Raw genomic sequence first — 21,299 nt, forward strand, 5'->3', positions numbered from 1 at the left:
ACTATTTAAAACGCTTCAAAAACACACACATTTAGTTGAGAAATACTTTGACTTCAGAACACAATCATATTTTCAAAATGTCATGGGTCCTGTCTTTGGTGTTGACTCTATTGGTACAGACAAGAGTTTGTTAAGTCAAGAGGTATGGTTCACTGGCATGGTCTTTGTTGGAGATCAGATCGAGAGCCTCATAATCTTTTGCACAATGCCATCTCAGCTGGTCTTTCAGATGAAGAGTGTGCTGAAAAACTATCTGAATGGGCTAGTGAAAATTTTGGTCTCACAGCTATTCATCCAGCTGGTAAGGATGAAAATGGTAGTTCAAATAAAAATTTGTGACCTCCACCAGAGGGTACTGCTCCTCCTCCTCCTGAAGAAAATAATCCCCTATTCAAACTTTTGATGGATGTCTAGAGGATCATTTACTTCTATCCAACCGTTTTAATTTACACCGTTGTTCAGATTATTGCATGAAACCTTCAAAATTCAATGCATCTGGAGAAAAATGTAGAATGGAATTTCCGAAACAGCTACGATCCACCCCAGCTTTGGTTAAAGACAGGAATGGGTCTCTGCGACTTGAAATGGAGAGAGATCATCCAGTTCTTGTGCAACATTCCAAATTTCATACACAAAGCTGGAGAGCCAATGGCGACATTTCATTAATTCTTTCTAAAAGCGATCCATCTAATCCATCTGTAGACGAAATTCTTGCCACAGAAAAATATATAACAGGGTATGCCTGCAAAGGGAACGAACCAACCAACTGAACGAACCAACTGGTGCTCTTTCTGATCTTTTTTCTGACATGGTGAACAATTCTGATGAATCCTCAGGTGAAACACCGAAATCACTCTGTACTAAACTTCTTATGAATACTGTTAAGAGAGACGTTTCTTCTGTTGAAGCCTGTTTTGAGCTATCCTCAATACCCCTGTTCCGTTCAAGTCACTCTTTTCAATATGTGAGTTTATCTGGTTGTAGAGTACTTCAGCAATCTGGAATGAACACATTAACCAAAAATACCATCATTGATAAATATCTCTCTAGACATGAAAATGATCATTCATCTATCAATTTATTTCCAAAAATGGAAAAGTTCCTGTAATAAATGGTCCAACACAAGCTTTTTGGCCTTTAGAGGAAGATCACTGCAGAACAACTCTTATTTTACATTTTCCAAATTGGAGAAGTTTTTCAGATATAAAAGACAATGAAACAACTTGGATAGAAAAGTTTACAATCTTTTTAGAATCAGAAAGTTGTCCTAATTTTGTTAAAGCAGATGTTCAGCAGGCTAAAGAAAAAAAAATCTTACAATTGCTCACAAGAAGAAGATTGTTCAGATGACAATGTGGTCCAACCAGAATGGATGGAAGTTCTTCGTCCAAATCCAAACTTTGATGACTTGCATCAAAATTTTACTTTTGATGATGGAGGTCCTGACCATGATTGGAGTACTACAACAAACAAATATCCAGATGACCTTGGTGAAGAATGGTGGAATAGCATTACAAAATCCAATGAAGAAAATGAAAGTCTAAAAATACCTCGTCAACTTGGACAGTATGAATGAGGACCAGTTATTGGCATTTAAAATAGTCATGAGAACACTTTTGAACTTTTCAAACCAATCCGATAATTATAAGCCACTTAGAATGGTTGTTTGTGGTTCTGCGGGGTCTGGGAAATCTTTTCTCATTAAATGTCTTGTCAGAGCAATTTGTTTATTCTTTAATTCTAATAAAGCTGTTCAAGTATTGTGTCCTACAGGCAATAGTGCTAATTTGATTTCAGGAGTTACTCTCCATAGTTTTCTAAAAATACCTACCCTTCAGAGAGGAGGAGAAATGAAGGCACCAGATGGGTCGTTAGGGGAGGATCTGCAAGTTAACTGCTCTGGAATTCATGCCATTCTTGTTGATGAACGATCTTTAATTGGATCAACTACACTTGGATGGATGGATTTTCATTGCAGATGTGGCACTGGTATATCAGACCAGACATGGGGTGGTATTCCCGTTGTAGTTTTTTTTGGAGATGATGTACAACTTCCACCAGTCTTAGATTCCCCTGTAAATTATTCGAAGGGTAAATCCCCAGCTTCTATGCATGGTGTTTTAGTTTGGCAAGAATTCAAAACTGCTGTTTTTTTAAAGAAAATCATTCGGCAAGGGGAGCACGAAAAAGAATTAAAAGATGTCCTTTCATGTCTTCGTGAGTACAAAGCAACTCTTTGTCAGGCCCAGTGGTTGCAGCAATTTCAATGGAACAACCTGAAAAAATTCACATGGTGAAGAATTATTAGAAAGAATATCAGAAAAAGGCCTTTTTATTTTCCCAACACATGATGAAGAATGGCAACATAATGCAACAAAATTGTACGAATTGAATAAAGAATTCCCAGTAGCAAAAATTATTTCAATATCAAAAGGGGTGCATTCTAAGACTGGTGGAAGTGAAAATGCTGGTGGTCTTCTAAATACTGTATACATTTGCAAAAATTCCAAAGTTATGATTTCAGTGAATTTGTGTGTAAAATTTGGACTTTTCAATGGTGCAGTTGGCACTGTTGAAGATATTCTTTATTTACATGGTAGAAAACCCCCTGCACTTCCTGATGTTGTCATGGTTGAAGTACCAAATTACAGTGGTCCACCCTTCATACCTACTAAACCCAAAGTTATACCAATATTTCCAGTAGAAGGAAAAACAGATTGTCGGTGTCGTTTCTGTAAACGAAAGCAAATTCCTTTACGACTGGGATGGGCGACAACAATTCATCGGTGCCAGGGAATGACAATTGGGGAGGGGGAGGTAAATAGATGTATAGTAATTCATCCTGGGACAAGGGCTTTTGAATCTAGAAATCCTGGTGCTCTGTTTGTAGCCTTGTCACGCGCAAAATCTACAGGAATAAATAAATCTGATCCTGATTTTGCTTGGCATCCGTCTTTTCTAGCCAACGCAGATAGAATATGTCACAAAGTTAACACACCAACTACAACAGCCAGAGACAGGGAGATTAAAAGAATTGAGACCTTTGCCAAAGAAACCATTCTAAATTTTCAGCACTTAAAAGAGGATACAGAATTAACAAAATTGATACTTGATCTTAATTCATCAGGCACTATAGAGGAATAATTCTTTTCTTCATTGCTTTCTGAAATGTTCCCTTGCTTGCGCTTACAGAAATGATACTTACAATCTATTTCCCTACCCCATTTGACCTCCTCACCTGTTCAAATTATCTTTTTATTTACATATAATGGTGGGGGACACACCAGTCTCTAACTGTTTACTGTAATTTTCTATGGTAATCATATGTTTATTCACCTTGGTAAAAGCATACAAGGTTCCAATTAACTTGTTCTGCAATGCATGTTGAAATTTTCTCTGTCTCTATAAAGGGATTATACTTTCTATGTCTACATTTGAAAACTTTCAAATTGTATATTTTAACCCCTCCCTCCCTCTCCATCTGACCTCTTCATCTGTTTAAATTACCTTTCTATTTACACTCAATGGTGGGGGACATATCAGTCTCTAACTGTTTGATGTAAATTTATAGTTCAGTTTTTTTTTGGTAATTGGTTTACAGATTGTGTAATGCCGTGCTAAGATTCTTTCTGTTCAATACAATGATACTAATGTGCCATCTGGGATAAAATATAAATGGAGGCCACAAATCCCTGCTTACAACATTCATTTATTTCTATTCAGACTTGTGACATCTTGTTTCTTTTAATGAAATACTCTTACTTCTTATTGGTATCTTGTTGTATGTCAAATTTGTATTTCTTACCTATTTGCTAGTACATATTGGAGACCATGCCATATTTCTTGTTTACTGCCATTTGACATCAAAAACCTTTCCCTTTTTATGCTACCTGCAACATCAACACCAGACTTTTTAGTTTCCGCTGACTGCATTCATTATCATGATTATACCCACACAATATTTTTTTAAAAAGTTTCATTTTCAATTTATAAAGCATCTGGCCCCAGGATCATGAAACAGACTCAGACTTAAGTGAAATTTTCAATCAACTGTAAAATGTTTATTAATTATTGAATTGATCTAAAAATTTGCAAGTAACAACATTTTTATGAATCAAAATTAAAACATATTTCAATTTTGATCTGTTTGCCGTCTATAAAATTTAAATACAGCATGAAAATTTTGACTTGAGCTTAAGATGTTTTATGATCCCGAGGCCTGTAGTCTTTATGTAATTATATGGAATATTTTTTAAATCCCTAAATATTATATACTAGTAATTTACTGGTGTTTTAACTTATTAACAATGAATGGCGGCCTCTGTCTCTCTCTGCATGTGAAGGATCTGCTCTACAGGCATCGGGTACTGTTAAATTTAAATTGTGTTATTGATCTTTGCTGGCATTTCGTTAGCTTCTGTTATGGGTCAGAATAATCCTAAATGCCAGCAAAGATCAATAACACAATTTAAACTTAACAATAATTTATTTACAGTAATATATAATAAGTATATGAAACATAAAGTACAAACTTAGCAAGAATCTAAGAATACATACATCAGAGTGTCCGTTGCTTCACACAATGTCCCAGTGAAAATATATCCCAGTTATATCTCAATAGTGCTTATACGACAAAGTATCCACAATTATTGTATATGCATTGAATTGACAGGGTATTTATACAGTATTATAAATCTAGAATATTCTAGAAAATGTTAAAACATGATATTACTGGAACAATCTGGACATACACAAAATTTAAGAATGTTCTAGATAAAATGACCGAACATGTTGACCACTCTGGAACGTTCAAGAAACTTAATGTTACTAATTATATACATAATGAAACAATACACATCTCACAACACCTCCCCCCTTAAAAAGTTTGAATGTCAATGAAAACTTATTATTAAAATAAAAGTTTTGTACATTAATACAAAATCTAGTATGTTTACGATACTCTTGACAAGGCGTCTGCAATAACATTGTCTTTGCCTTTGATATGCTTAATTGTTATGTTGTATTCTTGTAACAACAAACTCCATCTAGTCAGTCTTTGATTCTTATTTGACAATTTATGCAAAAATGTCAGGGGATTGTGATCCGTATATACAAGAATTGGATGCAAAGTAACATTCAGATAAACATCAAAATGCTGTTAGGCTAACAACAAAGTAAGGCATTCCTTTTCAATGGTGGAATACTTTTGTTGACATTTTGTAAGTTTCTTTGAAAAATAAGAAACAACTCTATCTACCTTATCACTATGTTCTTGAAACAAAGCTGCCCCGATTCCAACATCACTAGCGTCAACAGTAAGCTTAAATTGCTTAGAAAAATCTGGAGTTGACAGAACTCAGGGTTGCTCATAAGGACAGATTTGATTTTATGAAAGGATTTTTCACAGTCCTTTGTCCATTCAAAGTTAACCCTCTTTTGTAAAAGATTTGTAAGTGGACTAACAACTGAGGAAAAATTTGGACAAAATTTTCTGTAAAACCCAGCCATGCCCAAAAACCTCATTAATTCTTTCTTGTTTGTAGGAATCGGGATCTTTGCAATAGCTTCCACTTTAGCCATAATGGGTGTAACATAACCTTGACCTACTTTATGACCTAAATACTCTACATAGGCATGACAAAATTCGCTCTTCTCAAGGTTCACAGTTAAGTTTGCTTTAGCTAAAATGTCAAATAAAGCACGCATGATTCGGAGATGTTCGTCCCATGTGTTGCTGTATATGACGACATCATCGTAGGCCTCGCATCCCTCAAGGTCTTGAAGAAGGGAGTGAATCATTCTTTGGAAAGTAGCCGGTGCGTTTTTCATGCCAAAAGGCATTACTTTATACTGGTAAAGTCCATCTGGTGTAGCAAAAGCAGATATTTCTTTTGCTCTTTCTGTTAACGGTACTTGCCAGTAGCCTTTCAACAGGTCAAATTTACTGACAAATTTCGCGTTTCCAATGTTGTCAATACAGTCATCGATTCTAGGTATTGGATATGAATCAGTTTTGGTAACAGAATTCACCTTTCTAAAGTCTGTACATAATCGGTACGAACCGTCCTGTTTTGGTACAAGAATACACGGTGAGCTCCAATCACTTTTACTAGGTTCAACAATGTCATTGTCCAACATGTACTGCACTTCCCTTCTTAGGTACTGCAATTTTATTGGATTCAGGCGGTACGGATGTTGTTTGATAGGCAGAACGTCACTCACTATGACATCATGACAAGCTGCATTAGTTTTCTTTGGAACATCCGAAAAGATTTGATGATACTCATTCATCAAGTTTTTAACTTGTTCTTTTTGGTGAATGTTCAAATGTCCAAGTTTGGCATCAAAATCAGCCAAAATTTCTGAATTTTTCAAGCGGACACTCTGATTACAATCTTTCTCATTCATTTCTACATTTGTATCACTTTCAATACAATTTTGAACAGTCTTAGCATTGGCTAAAGTGGAAACTGGTTTTACAGAATTTCGGTCACACCTTTCAAAATACTCTTTTAACATGTTAATGTGACAAACCTGTTTCTCTTTACGTCGACCTGGTGTCTTAACTACATAGTTTACATCACTGATCTTGCTTTCAATTTCATAAGGGCCATAAAATCTGGCCTGTAAAGGATGACCAGGAATAGGTAAAAATACAAGAACCTTATCACCTGGCTTAAACACCCTATTTCTGGCATCTTTGTCATACCACATTTTCATTTTCATCTGAGAACTCTTCAAATTTTCTTGTGCTAATTTACAAGCATTGTAAAGTTTTTCTTTGAAATCAGACACATAATCTAAAAGATTAAGATCATTAGTCTCAGTCAGCCACTTTTCCTTTAACAATTTCAAAGGACCTCTAACCGTATGACCGAACACCAATTCAAAGGGACTGAACCTAAGAGACTCCTGGACTGCTTCTCGTGCAGCAAATAGCACAAGATGAACCCCTTCATCCCAGTCTTTCTCATACTGGTAACAATAGGTCTTAAGCATTGTTTTTAGGGTTTGATGAAAACGTTCTAGCGCTCCCTGGTAGGGCTGTCACGGTTCCAAAATTTTTCGGGTCGGGTCGGTTCTGATTTTTTGAGGTTCGGTTTCGGGTTTCTCGGGTCGGGTAGGTAATGGAAGAAAAGCTCATGATTTGTATTATTTTCAGCAATAAAAAGAATATTCTCATTTAATCTTAGAAATTGCAACATTATAACTAGTTTAAAGACTAGCCTCCTGACTAGACAACAACTGTACCAAATTATTTTTAAATCACCTTTCAGGGTTTCAGATTGAAATAAGTAACTACAGGACATCTGGCATATTTACCAGAAAAGTTATAGGCCATTCTGTCCTAAACTTCCTAAAATTATAGGCCAATAGAAAAGTTAAACTAACTCAGATTTCTGTCAGACTTTTACAAAAACAGTCATTTTATTACATAAAATATTCAAACTTGTATATTAATTTTCCTTTTAATAAGGTGGAAATATTATTTTGTTTCTTTTAAACAAAATCAATATATTGAAACAGAATGGGAATTGTTTGTTTTTTTTATTCCATTCAATGGGTATTTAACTTATATTAGTCCCACCTTTCATTACATGTAAATGTATTTATTTCTTGGGATTAAAATTTTTAAAAATAGTAATCCAAAAATTAGACTTGTATCTCTGATGATATTCAATGTATAATTACGTTTAAAGATTACCTAGACTATTTTTTTCCCTTAGTAAAACCTTGCAACATTGTCCGTTTCCTGCTATTAGTCCGACCCCATATTCAATGGGTAACACGAATCACCGGAATGCCCCGTAATCACCGAAATGCCCCACAAAACCACCGAAATCCCTTACATAAGTTTTTACATGATGTTTTTCATAAAAATTAATGCTTATTTTATTCAGTAAAGCATAACTGACGGTAAAATTAATTATTTTCATGTTTTGTGCTCGAAGCGTATCGTACTTCAAAGGGCGATAACTCGTATTTGGTGATGACCTAGGAAGTGAAGTCTACAATGTTTAAAATCTAAGAAATAATAATGTCTTATGGTATTTCTCGGAGAAAATTAGATGACAAATGATAACTATGATAAAAGAAAAAAATGTGACTTTCTTCTTTCTTCCTTTTCTTCCAAATTTTTGCATTGTGAACCAGGTTGTAACATTTATTCGTCTGCAGACGCCTGCTGGGGTAAAATAGGCGTAGCGTTAAAATATATATACCTGCCATTATTCATTGAGTAAATTTATCTTTTATTGTATATATTTACTTTTCAGACCATAAAGTTAACGTTTTACCAAACAAAACGAGAGGGGGTACCGGTACACCAAATTTCCGTGATAATTTACGACCGCGATGTAAGAATTTCAAAAGACAAATGCAGTCATCAAATGAAAAAAAAGGTTTTAAACTTTGTACTTCGTTAAGGCCATGTAAATATTACTATTTCTATTAATGATTTTTTTATTCTGTTACTTGATTAGATACATAGTCAGTCAGGTCACACATTAATTGTACGGAACATTTGTCTTGTAAATTAGCAAACCTTTCCAAAGTAGCAATTGTTTCATAAAACAATGTAGGTGTATTCAACCCATTCAACAACTTAAAAAAAAATAAATATAATAAAATTGTCAAATTTTACTATTTCTATTGAATCAAATGTAGTTCATTATCCCAGGATACCCATGTCAATGTTTGTATAGCGCACGTGCGTAATTTCGATCACTGATTGTGATGTACCTGATTATGTAATATGACATAATACTACACACCTGTCAGTAGATCAATCCCAGTGAGATTAGCTGTCCGTGTATACACAGTAAACATAATTTCAGATATCCATTTGTTTCAGACGAATTAAACATAATAAATCAAATTAATTTTGTCTTCATTTTTTAATCATTAATACTAGTAAAAAAAATATGAAACTTTAAAAAAAAAATGTTATTTTATAAACACAAAAACGAAACAAAACTATAATTTTGATAAATTTTGTTATTTTCTTTAAACATTGCAGTTCTTTTCTTTGCTAATTACCAGAGGATCAAATATTCTTTAGGATTCATTCATACAAATTGAATAGAATTCCAAAAAGACAATCACAGTATTCAAACATAGATTCTATTTTACGCAGCTGTTACTGTACTGATGAGAAGTGAGAGATCCAATCAAACTTTTAATAATAAGATTTTTAAAAAATGTTGCATTAATAGTCCCATTTTCATATCAGATAACAATGAAATTTTATTAAATTCATACATGGTAAATATTTTTTTAAACTAAACGTAAGAAAGATCTTTCTATTTGCTTTAAAACTTAATATAAAGATGGGACTTTCCAGTAAAATTACACTAGTGTACTCCGTTTTTAGAAATCAAGATTATATGTAAATAATATTACAAACAAAATTTTAATTGATATGAAAAATATGACTTATTATTTAGAATATATTTAAAACAGAAAGGAAAAATTAAAAATAAGACTATTTTGGCACGTGCCTTTAATCAGTGAGAGTTCTTTCTTAGATACTATAACATGCACAATCTTCTGTTCAAATAAAAATACTTACGTTAAAATTATGACATTTTTATTCGATATCTAGGCTCTAGAACAGTTAAAGTCATCAATATTTATTATTTTTTTGTTTATATATAACAAAATAAGGGGCATTTCGGTGGCATTTCGGTGATTTCTTGGGGCATTTCGGTGATTACGGGGCATTCCGGTGATTCGTAGTACCGATATTCAATCATGGCGGTAAAAATAACAACATGGCATGGATTCCTTCGATGTTTTAAACATTCATCACTACTTTTATGCTCCTTGCAGTTGGGTTTGGAAATAAAATTATTGAGTATTTTGTCAAGATCTATTTATACCAAAATGTCATTGGCTGATTGAATCGGCAGTTGCAGAAAGTAGAGAAAAACAATCGGATCTGAATGGAGGAAAAATTATACAACTGGCCTTTACATACAGAAGATAATCGGCCATTGTGTCTGTTCAGTGTCAAACTTATAGGCCAACATGGCAGGTAAACTTTTATTGGCAAATGGCCGACGCCAATCTGAAACCCTGCCTTTAAATGACAATTTACTAACAAAACTCTCGTTTTTGACGCCATTTTATAGTAAAATCTACTCATCATACAAATCGGAACCGAACCGAATTCCAGAAAAAGGGAACCGTACCCGACCCGAATTAATTGTTCCGCGGTTCCGGGTCATTTCGGGTACCCGTGACAGCCCTACTCCCTGGGACTCAGGATGATAAGCAGTTGATCTATATTGCCTTATACCCAACTCATGCATGACTTGCTGGAACAACCCCGACATAAAATTTGAGCCTTGATCCGACTGAATTGCCTTGGGTGCTCCTACAAAACTGAAAAACTTGGTTAGGGCCTTAACTATACTCTTTGCCTTTATATTCCTAAGAGGTATGGCTTCAGGAAATCGAGTGGATGTACACATAATGGTAAGTAAATACTGGATCCCAGATCTGGTCCTAGGCAAAGGTCCTACACAATCCACCAACACTCGACTAAACGGTTCTTCAAAAGCTGGAATGGGTTGGAGAGGAGCAGATGGTATCTTCTGATTTGGTTTACCTACCATCTGACAGACATGGCATGACTTGCAAAACTTCGAAACATCCTTTCTTAGCTTAGGCCAATAAAAATGACTCAAAATCATATTATAAGTCTTATTGACACCTAAATGACCTGCCATAGGTGTATCGTGAGCTAAACTCATGACATCTCGACGATAAGCAGCTGGGACCACTATCTGGTGAACAACACGCCACACTTCATCTGGAGAAGCGTCAGGTGGTCGCCATTTTCGCATAAGGATGCCATCTTTCATATAGAAGCATTCTCCAACTTTAGTAGCCTCTTCTGGTGGAAGTGCCCTCTTACTAAGTTGAATGATATCTGGGTCTTTATGTTGTTCAGAGAGTAAACGTTCTCGGCTGAGGATGTCCTTGCCTTGGCTAACTAGTGGATGCAACTCATCATCCTCACCACCAAATTTTGGTAAAAGTTCTTTCTTCTCTTGCTTCTTGGTATTGTGTCGTTCCATGCTTGTTTGAGTGCCATCAAGGTCAGATAAGAAAGTGTCATTCAAATCAATATCAACAGAGGAATTCGTCTCGTCAAAGGCTTGAGTATGGTCTGCCTCCATTTCTCGTCGTCTGGCCATCGCTCTAGTAACAGCACAGGCTGGATAAATGTCATCATCTTCATCATCGCACATGACATTGGAAGTGATTTTCTCACAAACTATAGGATCAGGTACAACCTTCCCACCAGCTAAATCGTTGCCTAACAACAAAGAAATGCCTGGAACGGGAAGAGTAGGTCGAACACCTACGATAACAGGTCCAGTAACTAAATCTGACTTCAAACTAATTCTATGCAGGGGAACATCAATGACGCCTAGCTCCACACCCTGTAATAAAACTGACCCACCAGTAGAAGTCTGCTCAGACAAAGGAAGCACGCCCTCTAACAATAACGTCTGTGCAGCACCAGTATCTCTCAAAATCTGGACAGGTTTTATTTCGCTAGAGTCATCGAGTGAAACAAATCCCTGAGACATAAAGGGCTTATAATCCTCCATAGAATCAATAGAACTGGACTGTGAACCCTGGACATCAGGAGTGTCAGAACAAATCGAAACTAAGACTTCTCTATCACCTCTAACTGCCGCACAAGCGTGTGGTTGGGTTTTATCAAAATCATTTTTTCTCTTAAGTTTAAAGCATTCACTGATCAGATGACCCTTTTTCTTACAATAACTACAAGTAGGAAGCGACCCAATTCCAGATGATCCTTCAAAACGTCCTGGACCGGACTTAGAACCACCTTGAGATAGAGACTGGAGACTTGTGGAAGACTGAGACCCTGAACCACTCTTTTTATATGTGTCTGAATTGGTAGAATTACTGCTAGTTTGAGATCTTGAAACAAAATTCTTTTTATGAGACAGAGCATAACTATCAGATATGACTGCTGCCTCTTCAAGAGTTTTCACATTCTTATCTTCTAAATGTGTTTTCAAATCTTGAGGAACACATTCCTTAAACTCTTCTACCAGGATGACTTGGCGCAAATTGGCAAAAGTTTTATCAAGATTCTTAGATCTAAACCAATGATCGAATAAATCTTCTTTCTCTCGTGAAAATTCAACAAATGTTTGATTATCAAACTTCCTATACTTTCTGAATTTTTGTCTATATGCTTCAGGTACTAATTCATATGCTTTTAATATTGCTGCTTTGACCTTCTCATAGTCTGAACTTTCAGCTACCCCTAGGGCAGAGTATACCTCAGCTGCTTTGCCAACCAGTACACTTTGTAACATTGTTGACCAAACGTGTTGTGGCCATTTAAGATTCTCTGCGACTTTTTCGAATTGGGGAAAATATTTGTCTACAGATTTTTCTTGAAATTTCGGAACTAACCTAATATTTTTTGCTGCGTCAAATTCATTCTTGACAAATGACGGTTCTGGTTGGTGCTGTAATCTTAATTTCTCTAACTCAAAGTGCTCTTGTCTTTCTAATTTGTCTAATTCAAATTTTCGTTCACGCTCTCGTTCTTCTCTTTCTAATTTGTCTAATTCAAATTTTCGTTCACGCTCTCGTTCTTCTCTTTCTTTTTCTCGATCTTCTCTTTCTAATTTTTCTCTTTCTAATCGCATTTTCTCTAACTCTAATTGAAACTGATATTCTGCCATTTTGTAAGAGCCTAACTCTGATTTAACTGTGTATTCTGGAAGATCGTATTTTTCAAAGATGTTTTCTTCTACTAGTTTGTTTGCAACCTTAATTCTAATGTCTTGCTTTCTCTGAGAGGATTTAACATCTAACCCAAAATGCAAACCTAATGCGATCAAGTCATCCTTTTTTAACGTATCAAAAACCTGAACACTTGGTGAACTAAGAAAGTCTGTGACCGAAAACACGATGTTGATTTCTGCTGGCTTATAATCAAATTTAAAGGTTCAATTATAAAAATTCTGATAATAAACAGCAAAAGTGCAAATAATTCTTTATCCCGGACGAGCCCCCAATTCTGTTATGGGTCAGAATAACCCTAAATGCCAGCAAAGATCAATAACACAATTTAAACTTAACAATAATTTATTTACAGTAATATATAATAAGTATATGAAACATAAAGTACAAACTTAGCAAGAATCTAAGAATACATACATCAGAGTGTCCGTTGCTTCACACAATGTCCCAGTGAAAATATATCCCAGTTATATCTCAATAGTGCTTATACGACAAAGTATCCACAATTATTGTATATGCATTGAATTGACAGGGTATTTATACAGTATTATAAATCTAGAATATTCTAGAAAATGTTAAAACATGATATTACTGGAACAATCTGGACAAATACAAAATTTAAGAATGTTCTAGATAAAATGACCGAACATGTTGACCACTCTGGAACGTTCAAGAAACTTAATGTTACTAATTATATACATAATGAAACAATACACATCTCACAACAGTACCAATGTTTTAATTAAATAGAAAACGGTGTGAGACATAGCAGTCTCTAACTGTGCCCCCCCCCCCACATCAGGTTAAATCTGAACTTAAGGGTTACAAATGAAAAATGCATTTCAAACTTGCAGTGTATTACATACTGTAAGAGCACAAATTTTCATGGGGATGAAATTTGTCATCTAAAATATTTTTGTGATTTTTTAAATTCCTTGTTTTGAAAGTAACCAGATTCAAATATAGTCATATAGATTTTTTGTAGGGTTTGATTTCATTGATAGTTGTTAACAATGATGTAAACGAAATTTAATCCTCCCTGAATATTTGTTTCCTAATTATGTAATTATATATAGAAGTATTTTAATTTGGATGAATGTTTGTTTATACTTTAGATAATGAATATTATAATAGCCAGCGACTCCCGTGGCAGAGGTCTTCATCCATACATACGAAAATATGATCCTTTTCCTCGCCACTGGAAAACCACCGTTCTGTGCAGGCCTGGAGCATCTTTAGATAAATTAAAAGACGAGGTTCTGTCATTTAAAAAATCCACGCCCGACTCCTCACCATGTCGCATTGTTTTCATGGCTGGTATCTGCAATCTGACAAAAAAAATCATCATGAACATGGGAGTGAAATTTCCTATTCTCATTCTTCTGAAAATATTACTCACTTAATCAATACAATTCAAAATTCATTTCAAACCTTCCAATCATCTGGCACTTCTGTACAATTTTCCACCATCCCTCCTGTTTCAGTTCATAATTTTAAAGATTTTCAGTTCAGGAAAGGTAACCTGCAAACAAGTCAATTTTCTTTCGAAAACTCCCAGTTCCAGCAACATTCTCTGGAACAAGACATCAGGGACATCAACCTGGAAATTATTAAGTTAAATCAGATACACAATCATGTCAGTTCCATAAGACTTGATAAGGATGTTTCCAAAATTTCAGTAAAAAAAAGAGGTAGAAATGGTAAAAGCAAGAAAAAACACACCAAGTTTATCTACACTAACTTTTATGATGGTGTACATCCAGATGCATTCCTTTCTGAGAAGTGGTATGCAAGAATTTGTTCCACAATCCGAAATGACATAGAAAAAACTGAAACAAGTGCAAGTTAAGTTCAGAAGAAGAGGTTGAGGAGGATTAGGAAATAGATGACACTTGGGATTTTAAAAGAAAATAAATATTTCTATATTTATATATCTTTTAGACACAGCACAATCTTTTGATTTAGCTATTTCTTAACATTATATGGTTAAAAATATGTTGACCATGCAACCGTTATGTTGAAGACAGTATTTTTTGTCATGATTTAGATCGGGCTTGTCAAGGCGTACCTGCCATTTGATGCGTCTAGACTCTGACATTATATGATGTCGTATGTAAGTTACATTACCAAAAAGAAGCTTGAACAGTGCTAAAAGTACATGAAGAATGTTTCATTTCCAATTTAAATGAAGAACCTTTTATTTTTCCATTTATCTTTAATATTTATCCATTAAATCTAGGTGTGTTATCTTTTAATTGAACTTTTGCTGCTTTAAGAAGTCACATTGAAATGGGAATATAAGGAATCACTGTCTACTTAGTATACATAGTATGGTGTGCCAGGGAAAATATAATATCATATATTAACAGAGCGATATACCTTATAAACTTTAAACATTTACTAGAAATAAAAGACTTGGTCAGTTATACCTTTGGTGTCAGGTTTTGGGTCCTGTAAGGGGTAATAAATCTTCAATAAAGAACGAGGGCGCTTCTGATTGGCATTCGGCAGGAATCAGGGCGACTTGAAAAGTGAATTTTTTTTTCTACAAGGAATTTTTACATATTTTTATTCATCAGATTCCTGTACAATAGAAGGAAAATATTTTCACAAAAATGAATTTTGATTTTCTGAAAAATAACTTGAAATTGGCTATATTAGACATTTTGAACAAAATGGTACATTTTAAAACACTTTTCTCTATTTTTTTTTCTATCTATGGGTCTTCTCTCCATGATTTTAATACAAACAATCAATAATTTTGTCAGCTTATTTACGTACTGATGTATTAAAATTTTGAATTAGAAAAATTCTGGTTCAGTTTGGTTCTAGAGAGAAATCTATATATTTTATGATGTACATGTACACTTTTCATCTATGCCTTTAATCGTATAAGTGTTTATTTTTTTGTGAAACATTACTATGTCATCATGGTTATTGTACTTCCTAGGAAAAATGGCCATAAATATTACAATCTGACAAGGTGTTTCAAACTAAAAGAAAAAAATTCTGTGGTTATCATGGTCATGTTTGTAAAATCTAGTTTACAGGCTATGTTCAGCCAACCAAATCATGGACATTTCAACCATAAATGTTTTGTATAAATGATTCCTGCAGATTACATGTCAAATACGCCCATCTTCTTTTGGTATTTTTCTTTATGTATAGCTATTAGCTAACTCAAGAGATTGTGTCACACTTGTCTATTTCCTCTTCTCATCACCTGGTTTCAAAGGCAAATAAATGTAATACTGTACTCTTAACCCCACACACCACCCCCTTTGTTTTTATTGATTTTAAGAACATGTTAATTATATCTCCATAAAGCATGAAACTGACACCAGATACACCCCCATCCCCTGTGATTATTTCTGATTTAACAAAGAGAAAACACTTTAACTGCCCTATCCACTGTTAGAAATTTTAAATTCAGAACTTGTCCATAGTCCTCTTAAAACAGTATATACTGATGCTGAATGGTGGGAGACATACCAGTCTCTAACTGTAAAGCATTTTGTATTAATCATGTTTAAATTGATCACTATTCTACACCTTGTCAAGTCTTTGTAGTTATTTCATGAAGAACATTTTTGAATATCTAGTTACTTTAAGTTCCTCTTAAAAATGTCGTTTTACAAGGTTCATCAAAAGCTAGTTACTCTATACTTATCACCCGATATTGTCTGCAGAATATTTATTTTGAAGTCAAAGTCATCCATCAAATGCATGGATTCTTGGAAAATCTTTTCCTTGGCTCCTGGTTAATATGCATTGATCTAATTACATATTTATAATAATGAAGAAAGGTGCCTCTTTCAAAATGCATAATTTCAGGGCCCTTGCGTTAGAGGTACGGGGGGGGTGTTACTTTGAAATAAATTAATGCTTTGAAATCTGCTCTTTGGTACTAATCAACAATTTATGATGAAATAAAATTTCTTCACTAGTTTTCGAGATGGCCAGAAAATGAAATCTTCAAACTTGAAATACCAATAAAATATCCAGGTTGAGAATATCGAAGAGATTCTGGAACAAGGTACCCAAATAAATCAGACATAACCACCAATGGCAATGCAAGGCGAAATCGCACAAGACAGTGTAAGGATCGATTCCTGGTACTTTGAAAGTTCTGTAGATGGACCAGGCTTATTCCCTCAAGTTTGATAGTCTTTTTCATTTTCACTGTGATCCCCAGTCCAGTACGAGTATTTCAGATTTGGTTCATAATTAAATGTTTAGTCACTAATTTTATTAAAGGTTTCTAAATTTGGTAACCCTCTGGTCTCTGACCACTAGAGCTGAAAATTACGTAACAGAGACATTTTTTATGCGTCTACTGGGAATTAAACCTGGGGCTTCTGACTGTATCGACACCTGGGGGCGAAGTTTTAATAGCAATCACTCTCACAACCAGGGAAAACGCGTATGGATCGCACGTTGGGCGCCCAATGTAAGATACACTTAATGAGTTTCGGTTTGGGATTGAACGCATGGGCCCTCTATTGCCAGTCAAGTGCTCTAACGGGCTAACAAAATATTCCAAGCAGGTCGCTATGATGCCGTGTTTCTGACACTACCACATTATATTGGTAAGTGTACTTGCATGGAAATTAATTCACTTGTTATTTTATAACTTTTTCACCTCATTTAAGTGTACTGATGTCATCATATTTTGACTTAGACTGTGCTACAATTACATTTATAAATGTTATTAATGTCAATTTTATTTTACGTGTAAATATAAGTTATGCTTTGAGATACAACTGTGTCATGTAAAATAAAATACATGTAGGACAGTCATACATGCTTGATAATATGCGTCTTCTGTCTGTGCTGGTAAAACTATTCATTTTCAAAAAAACTGATAACAATCGGTACATTTAACCGATCTAGGAGATGAATTGGATTTCAAATGATGAATGAGATTATTTTTGTAAGTAAATGATTTGCCATATGTGTCACAATTAAACTGAAGAAGCGTTGAATGCACCGCCTGGGTTAAACTTATGTCAAGAAAGGAGCCGTCGATAGCCTCATTTGTTTCCTCTGGAATCGCTTGCATGTCTGTAACGAGGTATAGAAATACTGTTATTTTGGTCGAACAATTATAAATTCTAACGAGATGCTAAGGAAGGCACGTTGTATAGGGGATAAGGAGCATATACGAATTTTTCAAATAAGTATACATACGTTCAACCCATAAATTAAAAATATTAAAAGAAACTCTGGGAGGAAAGAAACAATCATTTTGGTTCTTGGAATGATTTCTTATTTTATTGCATGCATATGTATATAATTACACGTTTTTTGGTTCATTAATTTTGTTTTGGAATTAATTTTAGACATGATTCTCAGTCTTTATTATTGGTAAAAGAAAGCAAAATCCAATTTTGAAATGTTTATCAAGAAGTTATTATAATGTATGAGAACTTCTTTAACCTCTTGTTCGTATTAAGGACCCCCCTATTTTTTATATTCTTATGTATTGATGGATACACAGTACATAGTTAATACTCCCAATTCATAAATGAAGATAGATTTGCAATGCTTCAAGAAATTTATATTTTATAAAAGAGTAAATATTTATTATCGTTTATCTATTTCTTGTAAATAGGGTACAAACTTTTATCTCTTGGTAAACGTTCAGACAACACATTTATGAACAGACATCACTTACTTGCGCACTGAAAGTTGTAAAATAAACGGCTGATTCAACTTGACCGAACGAAAAAACAAAGAATGAATGAAAATATTACAAATCAAGAAAATTTACATTTTTAGATGCACTTGGGCAAGTAACTAGATTGTATAAAAGACCACTTCAACGTGCAGAGGTGGTTTGAACTGCTACCGATAATTATATAACACGATTTAAATGATGCTAAACATATAATGAAAAACAAAAATTTGTGTAATTAATATGAAATACAATTCTTTTTAGAAGTGTTATACGATCGCTTCTCATGTGCTGTCCGCATGTTGTTGATGATCGCATTGCCGTCGTCAAAATTTTCTGTAAAAAGTCATTTAGATTCAATTGAAGACAGTTTCAAATAAAATGTATAAAACTCATATTTTAAGATCAATTTAATAACAAGCTTTCGAGTTTGTGCAATCCATTTCATATGCGTAGAAATTACTTTTCAAGTCTTTCTCATTTTAAGTACAAGTATCGATATTAACCCAAATTAACTTCTTCCTGTCACATTTTATATTAATTTTCACTCCGAGATAAAAAAAATCTGTTTAAACTTACCCGGTATCAAATTCGCTTCCTCCATTCCTCGTAATTTTAATTACAAGTTTTGGGGAGGGGGGAATAGAATTAAACATATAAAAAACAAGAGACCATCTGAGCTAATATGTCACCTGAGTATGATGTAACAACTTTCCAACAATTGATCGAATTTGATTTGTTTTAAACCAGAGGCCAGAAAATTCACAATTTTAAAGGGGCACCATTGCTCATTATATCTATACACTAAGCATGCTTACTTTGGTTACTTAATACCCAGGCAACCATTTCACTAACAGGTCGTAGCTCGTAAATGTAGACGTAAACTTGAACGTAGCACGTAATTGCGTTTCACTAAGAGTTACGACTAGCGAGTTTACGATTAAACTTGATCGTAACTCTACGAGTGGTCCTATGCTGTCGTAGATAACCTCGCGTACTCGATAACACAAACAATATGGCGTCGCTTATACTACTAGCAGACGAAAACATACCTTCAAATGGGAGAAAACTGAGTGTGGTGACCTGCATGGCATATCACGTTCAAGCGTTTCTAGAGCTATCGATCGTGTCACCAAATCAATTTGTAATGAACTAGACAACATTCATTTTCCATCAGGTTTGTAAAACAAACTTCTACATAATTCTTAAAATCCTTAATTTTTACAATGTATGAAATATATGGAACATTTTTATTGGAAAGATACATTGTACAAACAAGAATTTAACGTTCCGCCCAAGAAGCATGAAACCAAGAAGCATGAAATCAATGAGGCTATATACATAATAATTAAAAAAAAAAAATCTCGATAAAGCAAAATCAGATGTTTTAAAATAAACCCTGTTTTTATGACACTGTACAAGTGTATTATGTTTTTACAGTATACCTGTTGGCCGCCTTAGTGTGGCTCTGCAGATCTTGCCACTTCTTTTTTACATCTTTCAAACTCCTAATACAGGAGGAGCAAGAATTGACTCTGAGTGAAAACATGATAAATTGATTAATTAATCCTTTGATTCAATTTGCCAAACAAAAAATTCGGTAATGCTTAAAGTATACAAACAATGACTGCTAAATCACGGCGGAGAATCTACGTCATCGGAGGGGATTAGAACACACAAAAATGGAGGACAAATGCTCCGCTTCGATGTAAGAAGTTGATATTTTTGCACCTATAAAGAATGAATATTAAATCAGTATCCTGCCTAAAGTATGCCAAAGAACGTCAACTACAATAGACAATGTACGTTTGCTCGTGATAGAATCTTATTGTTCCAAACACTTCGACACAGTTTGAAAACAAGTGAGAAAAACCCGGGATGTGGGGCACACATTTTTAAAATTCGACCAATTATTCGCATGTCCAGATGTACTAGACATTTTATTCTTCCGCGTTTACACTAGAACTAATATTTTTTAAAAATCCTGATTTTTTAAATAGTTTATTATGCTTTAATTATCCAAGAAAAAAGTATAAATCATTTTGTTTTCAGAAATGATGTAGGGCACACCAACACTAAAACGGATATGGGACACACAATAAGTTACTTTCAAATTGAAACATCGAGCATTCATATCTTAGTGTTTCCATTTAAATGACTGTTGTTTAATAGTATATGAACAAAAACCTGTACAACTCATCTTTGTAATACTCATCCAAATACTTGATTCCCTGAGTTTGCTTGTATCCATACAAAAATTATAAGTTGAAAACGCTGGTCTGATCCTCAACAAAAGCTTCCAACATGAATTTTAAATTTTGACTTTTATTAATTTAAAATTTCATGTAGAAATTTACCGGTGTTCACTTCTGCAGATCTATAGAAAAAGGGGGGTCGAAGTCCGGAGATTGTGTTTATTTTATGATATTTCTATTTAAAGTTACACGACATCCGCCCCCCCCCCTCCTCGAAAAAACCACACACACACATACAAACTCACGAAATGTTTTTTTTTTTAGCTTTGTTGCTTACTTTTTTGCTTGTCAAAATAGTTTGGAGTCAGAAAATTCTTTAATCGGAGTTCCCTTGGTTTGCTTGTATCCATACAAAAATTCAAATATTTTAAGTTGAAATGGCCGGTGGTCTGATCCTCAACAAAAGCTCATTAGCTGCCAAAATGAATTTTAAATTTTGACTTTTATTAAATATCGTATTGAAAGATACTAGTATTTACATGTGCGGATCTAAAAGGAGGATTGAAGTCCGGAGTCTATGTATATGATTTTACGTACACTACGATATTTTTGTGTGAAGTAAC

General features: G+C 34.3%; 1 long non-coding RNA gene across 1 annotated transcript; it reads right to left on the bottom strand.

The window, feature by feature from the left end:
• Positions 1 to 415: 415 nt before the first annotated feature.
• Positions 416 to 14,636, bottom strand: LOC134247092 (uncharacterized). Its single transcript, XR_009987763.1, has 7 exons — positions 14,546 to 14,636; positions 14,236 to 14,404; positions 13,978 to 14,132; positions 3,806 to 3,890; positions 1,832 to 2,276; positions 1,319 to 1,460; positions 416 to 998 (listed from the first exon to the last, which is right to left on the bottom strand). It is a non-coding gene; the product is annotated as an uncharacterized LOC134247092 (long non-coding RNA).
• Positions 14,637 to 21,299: the final 6,663 nt, after the last annotated feature.

Source organism: Saccostrea cucullata, unplaced genomic scaffold (genome assembly GCF_032062105.1).
Source record: "Saccostrea cucullata isolate Sc308-1 unplaced genomic scaffold, CSIRO_AGI_Scuc_v1 ctg4025, whole genome shotgun sequence".
Lineage (NCBI taxonomy): Eukaryota > Metazoa > Mollusca > Bivalvia > Ostreida > Ostreidae > Saccostrea > Saccostrea cuccullata.